General features: G+C 43.3%; 1 protein-coding gene across 5 annotated transcripts in view; it reads left to right on the plus strand.

Annotated features, from left to right (window-relative positions):
- Positions 1–14,115, plus strand: part of ARFGEF3 (ARFGEF family member 3) — a 125,706-nt gene that overhangs the window by 28,127 nt on the left and 83,464 nt on the right. The gene's annotated exons all lie outside the window — the stretch shown is intronic.

Below are 14,115 nucleotides of genomic sequence, written 5' to 3' on the forward strand. Positions count from 1 at the left end.
GTATCAAGTGGAGTGCCCCAGGGGTCGGTCCTGGGGCCGGTTTTGTTCAATATCTTCATAAATTATCTGGAGGATAGTGTGGATTGCACTCTCAGCAAATTTGCGGATGATACTAAACTGGGAGGAGTGGTAGATACACTGGAGGGCAGGGATAGGATACAGAGGGACCTAAACAAATTGGAGGATTGGGCCAAAAGAAATCTGATGAGGTTCAATAAGGATAAGTGCAGGGTCCTGCACTTAGGACGGAAGAACCCAATGCACAGCTACAGACTAGGGACCGAATGGCTAGGCAGCAGTTCTGCGGAAAAGGACCTAGGGGTGACAGTGGACGAGAAGCTGGATATGAGCCAGCAGTGTGCCCTTGTTGCCAAGAAGTCCAATGGCATTTTGGGATGTATAAGTAGGGGCATAGCGAGCAGATCGAGGGACGTGATCGTCCCCCTCTATTCGACATTGGTGAGGCCTCATCTGGAGTACTGTGTCCAGTTTTGGGCCCCACACTACAAGAAGGATGTGGATAAATTGGAGAGAGTCCAGCGAAGGGCAACAAAAATGATTAGGGGTCTGGAACACATGAGTTATGAGGAGAGGCTGAGGGAACTGGGATTGTTTAGTCTGCAGAAGAGAAGAATGAGGGGGGATTTGATAGCTGCTTTCAACTACCTGAGAGGTGGTTCCAGAGAGGATGGTTCTAGACTATTCTCAGTGGTGGAAGAGGACAGGACAAGGAGCAATGGTCTCAAGTTGCAGTGGGGGAGGTTTAGGTTGGATATTAGGAAAAACTTTTTCACTAGGAGGGTGGTGAAACACTGGAATGTGTTGCCTTGGGAGGTGGTGGAATCTCCTTCCTTAGAAGTTTTTAAGGTCAGGCTTGACAAAGCCCTGGCTGGGATGATTTAATTGGGTATGGGTCCTGCTTTTGAGCAGGGGGTTGGACTAGATGACTTCCTGAGGTCCCTTCCAACCCTGATAGTCTATGATTCTATGATTTAAAGAAAATATTACAAACTGTTACAAATAAATCTCATTAACAATAGGAATACCTCATTAGAGCTAACAATTAATTTATTAACTACTTAAGGTTCCCTGATAGTTGTATTTTTGCGGTTGTTGTTTTTTTGGAGGGGGGGTGTAAGGAAAAAGGAAATTACCCAAAGGATAACTGTAATTTCTGTTGGTAACAAAATACACAGCATTCAAATGGCTCAAAATGAGTAATATTAATACATTTAATTACAACAACTGTGTATTAATATTGTCTAATGTCCCCAGCTAATTGCAGTTTTTGCATTCCTTTTGTTCTGGAGAGTTATCTGTTTTCCTTGATCTATTTTCATCATATTTTAAACTCCTATTTTTGTTACTAACTCCATCCCTGTTATGCTTTTGGGATCTGTTTCAAAGCCCACTGAAGTCAATGAAAAGACTCTCATTGACTTTGGTGGGCTTTGGATTGGTTCATTAGGGACACAAGCACGTCCCCTGCTATACACTGTCCAAAATGAAGGTGCCAAGAGGAACTCAAAGCTCTCATCTCTCATAGTGCCTGTTGCTCTGGTATGTAGCAGGATCACATCAGCACCTCTTATCTCTTCTAGGAAACTATGAATTTTGATTAAAAATGGAATTTCACTTTGCAATAAGCAAATGAGTAAATTAATCAAAACTCAGGTGGGGATTTGCTGGCAGTAACGTTAATCCTTCTGAAACCAACCGTGGACTGTCTCTTCATAAAGGCCATCTCATATATAGTGAATGCATAGGGCTTGCCAACCCTCCAGGATTGGCCTGGAGTATCCCAGAATCGGCATTGATCTCCCGGTGACTATTGAAAGCAATCCAGGAGATTTTAATAGGATACTTTAAGAAAATGACATTACCTCATGTTGTGGGGGTGGGGAGGAAAGGGGGGAATCTACCAGAATAGCTTCAGTCAGAGTTGGCAATCCTATGAATGCATGAGGATTCCCTATCGCTTCCTTCTTTAGGAGTACTGTTTCTCTTCTTGAAATCCTAGTCCTCGTTTCACTTCTCAATCATATTGAATGTCGGAGGCCCAGTGACTGACCCATCTCTGACTCTAACACCAGTATTTTTACATGGACTGGTAAATGGTGATTCTTATGTAAACTTTTCTGATATTTGGCACCCTGGTGCCTAACTTCTCATTGTAAAGCTCTGAAAGTTCCACAAACCAAGGAAATGAAAGTTCCAAGACCTTTCTGGATTATGTTTGTGCAACACTAAGCATATATAGCAAATCACAAAGGCTTCTGTTAGGTTGCATATGATCTTTCTGGCCCCCGTCCTCCTACAAACTTGCCCTCAGGTCATGTGTTCTTTGATGATTGCCTAAAAATCTGATAATCTCCATATGGTATTGTTGTTCTTTGTCAAGAAAAAGATGCATTGATATAGTGAGCACGATACAGGGTCTATCTCAGTAATTATTCTGGCTGGGTCATTTCACACTTCTTCTCTACCTCCAACCCCCATTCTGGGCCGTGAAATATTCAGACACAGACTCACTATTATTCCCATATTTTTAACTTAATGTAAGGTTGTTCAATCGCATTTCCTCATAAAAAAAACACTAAAAAGCGACGAAATCAGGAGGTAAGGCAACAACTACACCCAACACAATACTAGTCTCCAAGCATTAGTCCACTATCATCACAACACTAATACCCTCTCGAACATGCTCCATTCCAATTCAGCAACTCATACAACTTTACGATAATCAGATCAACAATGTATATATCTATATACAGGTGACAGTGTGGCTGGATGGAGCTCTGGACTGGGGTGCAAGTCCTGGCTGTGCCATTGACTTGCTGGTGGCATTTCAGAGGTGCCCCGGTTTCCCCCTCTGTAAAATGAGCATAATGTTCCTTAGCTCCTTTGTAAAGCACTTTAACATTTACAAAGCGTTGTATAAGAGCTAGATATCCTTACGTATATGCTACTAAACTGAACCAATACTAATGACAAATGTGATGTGTTGTATAATGAAGTAATAAATAGGTTAGTTAATGTTCTGCATTGCAGAGGTTTTCAGGCCTTTGACAAGTGCACTGACTACAAGGGTGTTGTTGAATTGAAATTGCTTGTGTTAGCTTTAGGGGCCACATCTTAATTTCAATGAATTAAATGCTAGCATGCATCTGGCTTCTAGGGTTGTATGGGACTACCTTATACAGCTGGTACTTGTGGCACTGAAAGAGTTGGCAGAGAACTAGCCTAGAGTCTGAAGAGATGCTGGGAAGGCTCTTGATTAAGGTAGAGACAAACACAGACTTTTTTGTCTTGAGCTTGAAAAGCTTGTAAAATGGTTTTAGCAGTTTTTTTCCCCCGTATGAAATTAGACCATTTTACTCGCAAGATCATGTGCAGTGTTGACAAGAATACTATCGGCTAAGGTCAGGTCAGCAGTGCAAGAGGAAACTGATCTGCTGCTGGACAATTTCCATTTCTCTTTTTGTGATATTAAAGGTGAACGACCAACACCTCTCTTTTCTGGGTCTGCTGGTAGCCAAAAGGAATTTAGCTCAGACCATGAACTTCTGGCTCTAAAGCAAGCAAATCTAAATATAAAAGGAAAGTGTGTTAGACAAGAAAGCTCCAAAGAGCAAGGACCTTTTTTCTTTTTTTTTTGCACAGAGTTTTATCATATGCAATATTCATTCTTCCCACATTATTGTGACATCTATTTGCAAAATGCCAACCTTCCTAATGATTTAGTTTGCAGCCTAATTCTTTATTTTATAAGAAATTAAACAGGGGGTTCCTCTCAAAACTCCCAAAGCAAAACAGACTTAATGCTCTTTTTTTAACAGTCATGGATAGAGGCTCAGTCAGAAAAATCATATATTTAAGTATGGTGCACTCGCTTCTGATCACTTTGGAGGAACAGCAGTAATGTTAAAATAGCAGGCAAATCCTTCCAGAAAGTAACAATTGGCAATTTAAGATGTGCCCATCTCTCACCACTGCTTTTGTTTGCTCTCTTTGTAATTTCAGTTAATTCAATGAGCTCTAGTACATCACTGAGAAACTTGGGTGTGCAAAGAATGTGGGATTAGACCCTATAAAAGAATTTGGGATGGAAAACCTGAAACTACTGAGACAGATCCTACATGGGAGGATCAAGAGATGGAAATACTTAATTAAGGCCATCTCTGATGGAAAGCCGTTTGCCTGAGATAGTGTCAGTGGTGACCTTTTCTAGTATTTATGAGTCATTATTTCACTCTTAGTTAATGTGATAAAGATGTCCTGGTTATAGGCTCTGAATATTTCCTGCAGCTCTAATAGGCAGGGCTCCCCATCTTCTTTTCTGAACCCAAATAAACTTATCTTCAGGCATTTAGCAGCCACTAATTGGTATATCGCATGGCATGGTTTGGAAACAAGCAGCATTGCAGAAAAGGATACAGTTTATAAAAGGGTGTTCAGAGGAAGGAAGGGCTCTGCTGATCCCTGGCTTTGTGTTGTCCACAGTGACCCGCTGTTTGATTTAGTAAAGATTAGTTTATTCCCAGCAACTCCAAACTCATATTTGTTGGTGGATTAGGTGTACTGCTCTCTGATTTGTATTATCTTTTATGTTCTATGGATTTCACTGAGGAACCAGACAATGCTCTGTTTAATCCATGCATGAGATTTAATGAACCTTTGCTTAAACTGCTTTAAGGGAACCTTTTTCTATACCTTTTTACTTACCCAATTAATACAGTATTTGGGAACCAGCATTTTCTGTGATTTCAGCATTCACTTTGTCTAAATGCATAAGAGAAATCCAAAAATAGAAATTAACTTCTACAGTCATAAATTTAGGTACAGCCAGCACAGATAGACCACAGCAAATCATTCTGCCTCTAAAATACTGGTATCAGATTGAGCATTCGTAATTAGGGTCCTATCAAATTCACAGTCCATTCTGGTCAATTGCATGGTCAAAGGATTTTTAAATTGGTCAATTTCAGACTTTCTAACTGGGGGGGTCCTAACCCAAAATGGGATCATGATGGGTTGTGGGGGTGGGGGGGTCCCAAGATTGCCACCCTCATTTCTGTGCTGCCTTCAGGGCTGAGCTAGAGGAGATTGGTGGAGGTGGGTAGGTGCTGGGGGTTCCTAGCTGCTAGTCCAGGCCAGTGGCAGATTAAGGCAGGGCCCCTGGCCAATTTGTGAACCCCCGAGAAAAATGGGTGCCCCAGCCCTGGAAGAAGCCCCAGTGGCAGTAGCCCCTACCTGGTCTCCCCCAGTCCCGACAGGAACTGTGGGGGAAGAAGCCCCAAGCGGGTACACTGACCCTGGCTGCAACCGCAGGGGCTGAAGCCCTGAGCTCCAGCTGGAGCCATGGCCAGGGGTGGGGAGGGGTGGAAACCTTGAACCCGGGCTGCCCCAAGCCCCAGCTGGAGCAGCGGGAGGTGGAAGCCCCAAGTATGGGATGCGTTGGCTGTAACCGCCGGGAGCAGGAGCCACCGGGGAAGGAAGCCTCGAGCTAGAAGCTGTGGGTTGGGGGAAGGGGCCCGGGGGGTGGGCGAGGGGGGGAGGGCAGAAGCTGGGAGCCCAGCTCCTGGGCTGCTCCAGCATAGAAGTGAGGGTGTAGCACTCTCATTTCTGCACTGCCTCTCGAGGTCAATCTGATCTGCCCACCAAGAGTGGTCGTGCAGGGAAAGACAACTCCTGTCCCTCCCCAGCCCAGCCAGACTAGCAGCTAGGAACCCCAGGAAGATCACCGATGCATTGTATTTTCCTCAGGAAGTCAGTGGTGTTTCAAAGATAGCTGGGAGTGCTGGTAGCGTAGGGCCTGAGGAGGGAGTCTACATAGCCAGACGATCCTGCTGTCAGGGTGCCAATGCCTGAAGAGATGGGGCGTCCAGGATTCCCAGGTTTATGGATCTTGGATAGCAGATAGAATATCCCTGGTCAGGTTTCTAGGCGTGTGTCTGTGCGGATTTGTTCTTGTGCTTTTTCAGGGAGTTTCTTGAGCAAATGCTGAAGTTTCTTTTGGTAACCCACAGTGGGATCAGAGGCTAACAGCTTGTAGAATGTGGTGTTGGAGAGCTGCCTAGCAGCCTCTTGTTCATATTCCGACCTATTCATGCTGACGACAGCACCTCCTTTGTCAGCCTTTTTGATTATGATGTCAGAGTTGTTTCTGAGGCTGTGGATGGCATTGTGTTCTACACAGCTGAGGTTATGGGGCAAGTGATGCTGCTTTTCCACAATTTCAGCCCGTGCACGTCAGCGGAAGCACTCTATGTAGCAGTCCAGTCTGTTGTTTCGACCTTCAGGAGGAGTCCACCCAGAATCGTTCTTTTTGTAGTGTTGGTAGGAAGGTCTCTGTGGGTTAGTATGCTGTTCAGAGGTGTGTTGGAAATATTCCTTGAGTCAGAGACATTGAAGATAGGATTTTCGGTCACCACAGAACTGTATCATGTTCATGGGGGTGGAGGGGCAGAAAGAGAGGCCCTGAAATAGGACAGATTCTTCTGCTGGGCGAAGAGTATAAGTGGATAGATTAACAATATTGCTGGGTGGGTTAAGGGAACCACTGTTGTGGCCCCTTGTAGCATGCAGTAGTTTAGATAGTTTAGTGTCCTTTTTCTTTTGTAGAGAAGTAAAGTGTGTGTTGTAAATGGCTTGTCTAGTTTTTGTAAAGTCCAGCCACGAGGAAGTTTGTGTGGAAGGTTGGTATTTTATGAGAGTATCCAGTTTTGAGAGCTCATACTTAATCTATCCCTGTTTGCTGTATAGGATGTTGATCAGGTGGTTCTGCAGTTTCTTTGAGAGCGTGTGGCACAATCTGTCAGCATAGTCTGTGTCGTATGTAGATTGTAATGGATTTTTTACCTTCAGTCCTTTTTGGTATGATGTCCATCTGTTTGCATTTGGAAAGGGAGATGATGTCTGTCTGTATCTGTATGAGTTTTTTCATAAAGTTGGTGGATTTCCACTCCATACGGCTAAATTAAGTGCCTTGCATAATGACAGGCTTCAGAGTAGCAGCCGTGTTACTCTGTATCCACAAAAAGAAAAGGAGTACTTGTGGCACCTTAGAGACTAACAAATTTATTTGAGCATAAGCTTTCATGAGCTACAGCTCACTTCATTGGATACATGCAGTCGAAAATACAGTGGGGAGATTTTATATACACGGAGAACATGAAACAATGGGTATTACCATACACACGGTAACAAGAGTGATCAGGTAAGGTGAGCTATTACCAGCAGGACGGGGCGGGGGGAACCCTTTTGTAGTGATAATCAAGGTGGGCCATTTCGAGCAATTGACAAGAACATGTGAGGAACAGTGGGGGGGATAAACATGGGGAAGTAGTTTTACTTTTTGTAATGACACATCCACTCCCAGTCTTTATTCAAGTCTAATGTAATGGTGTCCAGTTTGCAAATTAATTCCAGTTCAGCAGTCTGAGCATACAAACTCAGAAGAAATTGCTGATCTCTGCTGCCAATCTGTAGTTGAGTTTCCTCTTAAATAATATATCACTTTAGTGCTTTCTTGGCTTTTATTCCAATGATTTTTACTCCCTAAAACAGCTAAATTTGAGAGGCAAATAATGTTAGCAAAAAAAAATTCGTATGGGCCCTTGGTGTTTGTTGTAACAGAAATGATCCCTCTCCCACTAGAAGTGTTCCAAATATTTACAATGAAAAGGGAGACTATTTAAAATTCAGGTTTGAATATTTTGGTACAAACTTAAACAGGTCCATTTCGCCATCAAATGAAATACATTCCAGCAAAAACAAACCCTTTCTGAGCAAAGATAGTCCTGTTCCAAGCAAAAGGTGGATTTGAAACATGAAAGTCAAAATGTAATATTTTTGTGTTTTACTGCAAAAAACAAAAAAACAAAAATTGATCAAATTTGACAGAAGAACTAATTTTGAGAGAGTGGAATCGGGGAGGGAGAGAAAAATCGTGTGAAATTTCACTATGTTCAGCAGATAAAACAGTGATGGATAAAGAGCTGAAGTAGATAGTGGCCTGTTTCACCACCTTACTATCTAGAGGTGTGCTGTAAATCTTTGCACTGTGGGAGATGGCCTGTGTAGCATGTGTGGTCACATGACCCCTTCCCTTGTATTCCTCATTTCAGTTGTTTACTGGCCAACTGACTGACTGAAAATTGACGTGCATTATAGACCAAACTTACATATATTGGTCACAGTTTTAGGGAAACCCCCTTTGACCCCTTCCATGTGCTGTTCAAGGTATGTCTCTTTAGGTGTTGGGCCTCTAGCATTCACCTCTGCCTGGGCTGGCCCCACGCCCCTTTCTCCTGAGAAGGGATTCAGGCTGCAGTGCCCTTCAATCCACTGTGATGATCCCAGCAGGACTGACCTTAGAGGGACTATTTCAGAGCAGTAGTTTGCTAGGATTTAACTTTCAGGGCCAAACCAGACTTATTAGAATGGCTTTTTCACAGCTTGTACTATCATTCAGCAGTGAGCCTGAGCAGAGCAGAAAGGCACTAAAGGCTCCAATTGGCATTGTCTGTGCAGAGCCTAACGGTTCCACAGATGAATACATGGCAATCGAAGGACATGAAGAACTTTTTCCTCCATATCCAAAGAACCTACCATGAGGAAATGGGCAGTACCTGGCAAGAAAACCACACTTCATCAGTTTTACAGCCCCAATTTGGGGTAGGGATCCAATTAAATTACTGCCCCCTGGGTTACTTCTCTCTGACGCATTTTCTATCCCTTATGAACCTTCTCGAACCAGCAAAACTATAAAGGAGCAAAATAAGCATTTCATGTTATTAGCTCAGAACCTCTAGAAGTTAGGTACAAAGAGTGACTGTCGCTGCTACTCCAAAACTAATTCACTGCTGACCCGGCATGGCATTTTTAATATAAGGTTAAATGCAAATGTAGGTCCGTCTGTGTTTTTATGAAGCATTTTTCAGAGAAGAATGGCCTTGTTACCCATCTGTGTAAGCTTGCGGCCTGAAACACTCACTCTGTTCTGCATTGCAGACACCTGAGACGTGGCCATTGATCAGCTATAACCGATGGAAGCTGTAGCTACGGGACTGTACCTCCCATCCCTATTATACTGCTCACTGCTCTCTCTTGCCTTACGCTGACTGAAACCCAGTGGGGTTGCACTGGTGTGACAGACAACAGCATTTGACTATTATGTGCAATGTTGGCATGTTAATATTACAGTGAGAACATCAACATTTTCATATCCTTACACTTGTGTTTGAAATGTATAGTCTTAAGATTGCATTATTTTTTCCCCATTTAATACAGACCCCAAGCAAAAAAATTACATCAAAAGACATTAAGGGTGAGATTGAGACTTTACCTCTAGCCACACATGAGGGACTGCACTGAACTCCATCAGCCCAGGGTAGCTCAGGCTCCATCTACACTGCAAAAAAGCCTTCACGGCAGTGGCTCAGAGCCCGGCTCTACAGACTCAGGCTTACGGGGCTAAAAATAGAAATATAGACCTTCCTACTCAGGCTGGAGCCCGGGGTCTGAGATCCACCACCAAATGGAAACTTCTACACTGCTATTTGTAGCCCTGTAGTGCAAGCCTGAGTCTGCAGACCCAGGCTCTGAGACTGGCTCCCGCAAGTCTTTTTTTTTTTCTTTTTCAGTATAGACATACTGTCTGAAAGCCACAATTCATTCCCTATTTCCCATATTGCTGTATAACCCACACTCCTTGTGGGTGTGGTGCTCATTAATCTCTATGTGGTCTCGGTGCTACTAGTCGGGGACAGAGCACCACAACCAGGAGGTGTGTGGGTTACAACTGTGTGGAAAGTAACTGCAGCTCATTACCATGCACCAGGTTAGCTCCACTGACCACTGTGTTTAAGGGGTAGCATCCAAGTTCTAACCATTCCCCACCCACCCATTCTCTGCCCCCCTCCAGCCCAGTGTAGCTTGCTCTCCTCTTCAAGCTTTGACTGTCAATCCACACAAAAATGAGAGAAGGGAAGTTTTATACCTCCTTATGCCCCTGTGAGACTGTATATGGGTAGGTTATAATCTAGACCTAAAGTTTTAAAATGAAGCATTCAGAAGTCAGGAAATGACTAGTGACATCTGTGCAGTCTTAACTCTGCTCTTTGCGCCTATGCATTGCAATACAATCTTTTGTTACATGATTATGTACTGGGCTAGATCTTCATGTCTGGCTGAGCTATGTTTGGTGCAGGGTACATGTGGAAAGGGAAAGGTAGCTCTAATCTATCTTTCTGGTCCTCTAATCTTCAGCCTGACTGGGGGCTGAACCAACCCCTGGTTTAATTTAGAGCAGCCCAAGAGCTTCCATAAATGATGCCAGGTGGAGTAGTACATCGGCAGTTTCTCTTTCAGCTGGGGTGAAGCCCCACGCCTGGCTTACCCAGGAACACCGCTTTCCCCAGCAGGTAGAGGGGCAGAACAAGTGACGTAGAGGTGGCTATGTTGGCTTATACTACAACTATATTAGGGGAGACTCCAGCTGCCTTGTTAGGACAGCTCTCCAGAGCAGTGCAGAGGGAACAAGGCAGGGAGACAGGAACTGGCCCACTGTTTTTTCTACATGATCCCTGCTCCTTCGCTACAGATTACCTGATCCCAGTCCAGTGCATTACCCATACCACCATTTTTCCTCTTCAGCAGACCCTTTTTCAGTCTATAACATACAATTTTGACAGGGAAGGAGATGAGAGAGTTCTTGACCCCAGGCTAAGTCAACCCTGCCTCATTTTTTTGTCCAGTGTACACAATAAACGAGCCAAATTTTCTGGATAAAATAACACGTGATCAACTGTAATATACGATGTACAACAGGGCAGAGTTAAGATTTCACAGACAACCTTTGAATTTTGTCATTTCCTATTTTTTGACTGCTTTACTTTTCAGCTTTCATATTCTTATAGGTTTTTGTGCATGGAAATTGCTACTGTTTTCAAAAAAGAAAAATGAAGAAATAAAAGGAGTACTTGTGGCACCTTAGAGACTAACCAATTTATTTGAGCATGAGCTTTCGTGAGCTACAGCTCACTTCATCGGATGCATACCGTGGAAACTGCAGCAGACATTATATACACACAGAGATCATGAAACAATACCTCCTCCGACCCCACTGTCCTGCTGGTAATAGCTTATCTAAAGTGATCATCAAGTTGGGCCATTTCCAGCACAAATCCAGGTTTTCACACCCTCCACCCCCCACACACAAACTCACTCTCCTGCTGGTAATAGCCCATCCAAAGTGACAGCTCTCTTCACAATGTGCATGATAATCAAGGTGGGCCATTTCCTGCACAAATCTAGGTTCTCTCACCCCCTCACCCCCCTACAGAAACCACACACACAAACTCACTATCCTGCTGGTAATAGCTCATCCAAAGTGACCACTCTCCCTACAATGTGCATGAAGAAATAAAGAAATTCTATCATGCTTAATAGGGCCCTTAATAGGGCCCTACTAATTCACGGCCATGAAAAATGCATCACAGACTGTGAAATCTGGTGTCCGTCCCCCTGTCCCCCCATGAAATCCAGTCTTTTGTGTGCTTTTACCCTATACTATACAGATTTCATGGGGGAGACCAGCATTTCTCAAACTGGGGGTCCTGACCCAAAAGGAGGTTGCAGGGTCGGGGGCGCAAGATTATTGTAGCGGAGTTGAGGTATTGCCACCTTTACTTCTGCTCTGCCTTCAGAGTTGGGTGGCTGAAGACCAGCAGCTGCTGGCCAGGTGCCCAGCTCCGAAGGCAGTGCCCTGCCAGCAGCAGCAGAGTACCAAACCATGTCACCCTTACTTCTGCACTGCTGCCTTCAGAGCTGGGCTGCTGGAGAGTGGCAGCTGCTGACTGAGGACCCAGCTCTGCAAGCAGCAGCGCAGAAGAGTGGCAACACCATACCACGCCATCCTTACTTCTGCGCTGCTGCTGGCAACTGCTCTGCCTTCAGCGCTGGGCTCCCAGCCAGCAGCCACCGCCCTCCAGCTGCCCAGCTCTGAAGATTGCGCCAGCAACAGCAGCACAGAAGTAAGGGTAGCAGAACCACAACCCCCGCTACAATAACCTTGTGACCTCCCCACAACTCCTTTTTGGGTCAGGACCCCTACAATTACAACACCATGAAATTTCAAATTAAAATAGCTGAAATCATGAAATTTACAATTTTTAAAATCTTATGACCATGAAATTGACCAAAATGGACTGTGAATTTGGTAGGGCCCTAAGTATTAGTTTAACTAATAGTAAAATGCTGTGTACTATATACCAGATGCCATGGTGATGTGTGGTATAAAATCCTATAAAGTCTAGAATAGTACCATGCAGCAAGCGCAACCAATGAGTCAGCCTCCTTTGCCTCATTTGATGCACATCTTTCTATGTCCCATGGAAGGAGGCGGGGCTTTGAGCCCTGCATCCCTTCATAAAAACTCTCAGGTGTAGTGTGGGAGGAGGCAGAACTCCCTACAGATTTTCATAACCCACAAATGCGGTCATAGAACCAGGAGAACATTGGTAAACCATTAAGGGATTGAATTAGAAAGGTCACTGTGTGGGCACAGAGTAATATTTTAAAGCCCTTTAACTTTCACAAATCGCTACCAGCATTTTCTCAAACCACCAAAAACTGCATCTGCAGCCTAAGTATCTATCTTCTGGCCATATTTCAAGTTTCTACTTCAAACTGTTAAGATACTTCAGCTGCTTAAGAAAAATTACCCCCCCCCCCCAAAAAAAAAAAGTATGATGGTAAATGTATTTTCTTTCCACTCTCATCAGTCTTGAAAGTGGTGGAACTGTTTCAGCTCAAACCTTCCAAAAAACTAACTCCTCAGCCAAGAGCGAATTTCCATGTTTCGTCTCAAAAGGAAGAACGCTGAAAAAGTCATAGGCCACTGAAGATGACCCTTAAATTTTAGCACTTCCTAAGGTAGCTCTTTAACTTTTGAGTATTTCTGTGTGCTTCACCCATAATTAAAGCCTTAACATTAAAAATCATGTGCAATATTAAAATATAGATACTAGAGCTGTTGATTAATCACAGTTAACTCACGCGATTAACTCAAAAAAATTACTCATGATTAATTGTACTGTTAAACAACCGAATACCAACTGAAATTTATTAAATATTTTTGGATGTTTTTCTACATTTTCAGTATATCAATTTCAGTTACAACACAATACAAAGTATACACTGTCACTTTATATTATTTTTGATTACCAATATTTACAATAAACGATAAACAAAAGAAATAGTATTTTTCAATTACAATTTGCAATTTACAATTACAATTTACCTCATACAAGTACTGAAGTGCAATCTCTTTATCATGAAAGTGCAACTTACAAATGCAGATTTGTTGTTACATAACTGCACTCAAAAACAAGACAATGTAAAACTTTAGAGCCTACAAGTCCACTCAGTCCTAATTCTTGTTCAGACAATCGCTAAGAGAAATCGCAAATTTGTATACGTTTACGGGAGATAATGCTGCCCACTTCTTAATTACAGTGTCATCTGAAAGTGAGAACAGGCGTTCCCATGGCACTGTTGTAGCTGGCGTCGCAAGATATTTACATGCCAGATGGCTAAAGATTCATATGCCTCTTCATGCTTCAGCCATCGTTCCTGAGGACACGCTCCATGCTGATGATGCTCGTTAAAAAAAAATGTGTTAATTAAATTTGTGACTGAACTCCTTGGGGGAGAATTGTGTGTCAGCTGCTCTGTTTTACCCGCATTCTGCCATATATTTCATATTATAGCAGTATCGGATGATGACCCAGCACATGTTGTTCGCTTTAAGAACACTTTCACTGCAAATTTGATAAAATGCAAAGATGATACCAATGTGAGATTTCTAAAGATAGCTACAGCACTTGACCCAAAATTTAAGAATCTGAAGTGCCTTCCAAAATCTGAGAGGGACGAAGTGTAGAGCATGCTTTCGGAAGTCTTAAAAGAGCAAAACACTGATGCAGAAACTACAGAACCCGAACCACCAAAAAAGAAAATCAACCTTCTGCTGGTGGCATCTGACTCAGATGATGAAAATGAACATGCCTCGGCCCGCACTGCTTTGGATCGTTGTCGAGCAGAACCCAT

This window comes from Caretta caretta, chromosome 3 (genome assembly GCF_965140235.1).
Source record: "Caretta caretta isolate rCarCar2 chromosome 3, rCarCar1.hap1, whole genome shotgun sequence".
Classification (NCBI taxonomy): Eukaryota; Metazoa; Chordata; order Testudines; family Cheloniidae; genus Caretta; species Caretta caretta.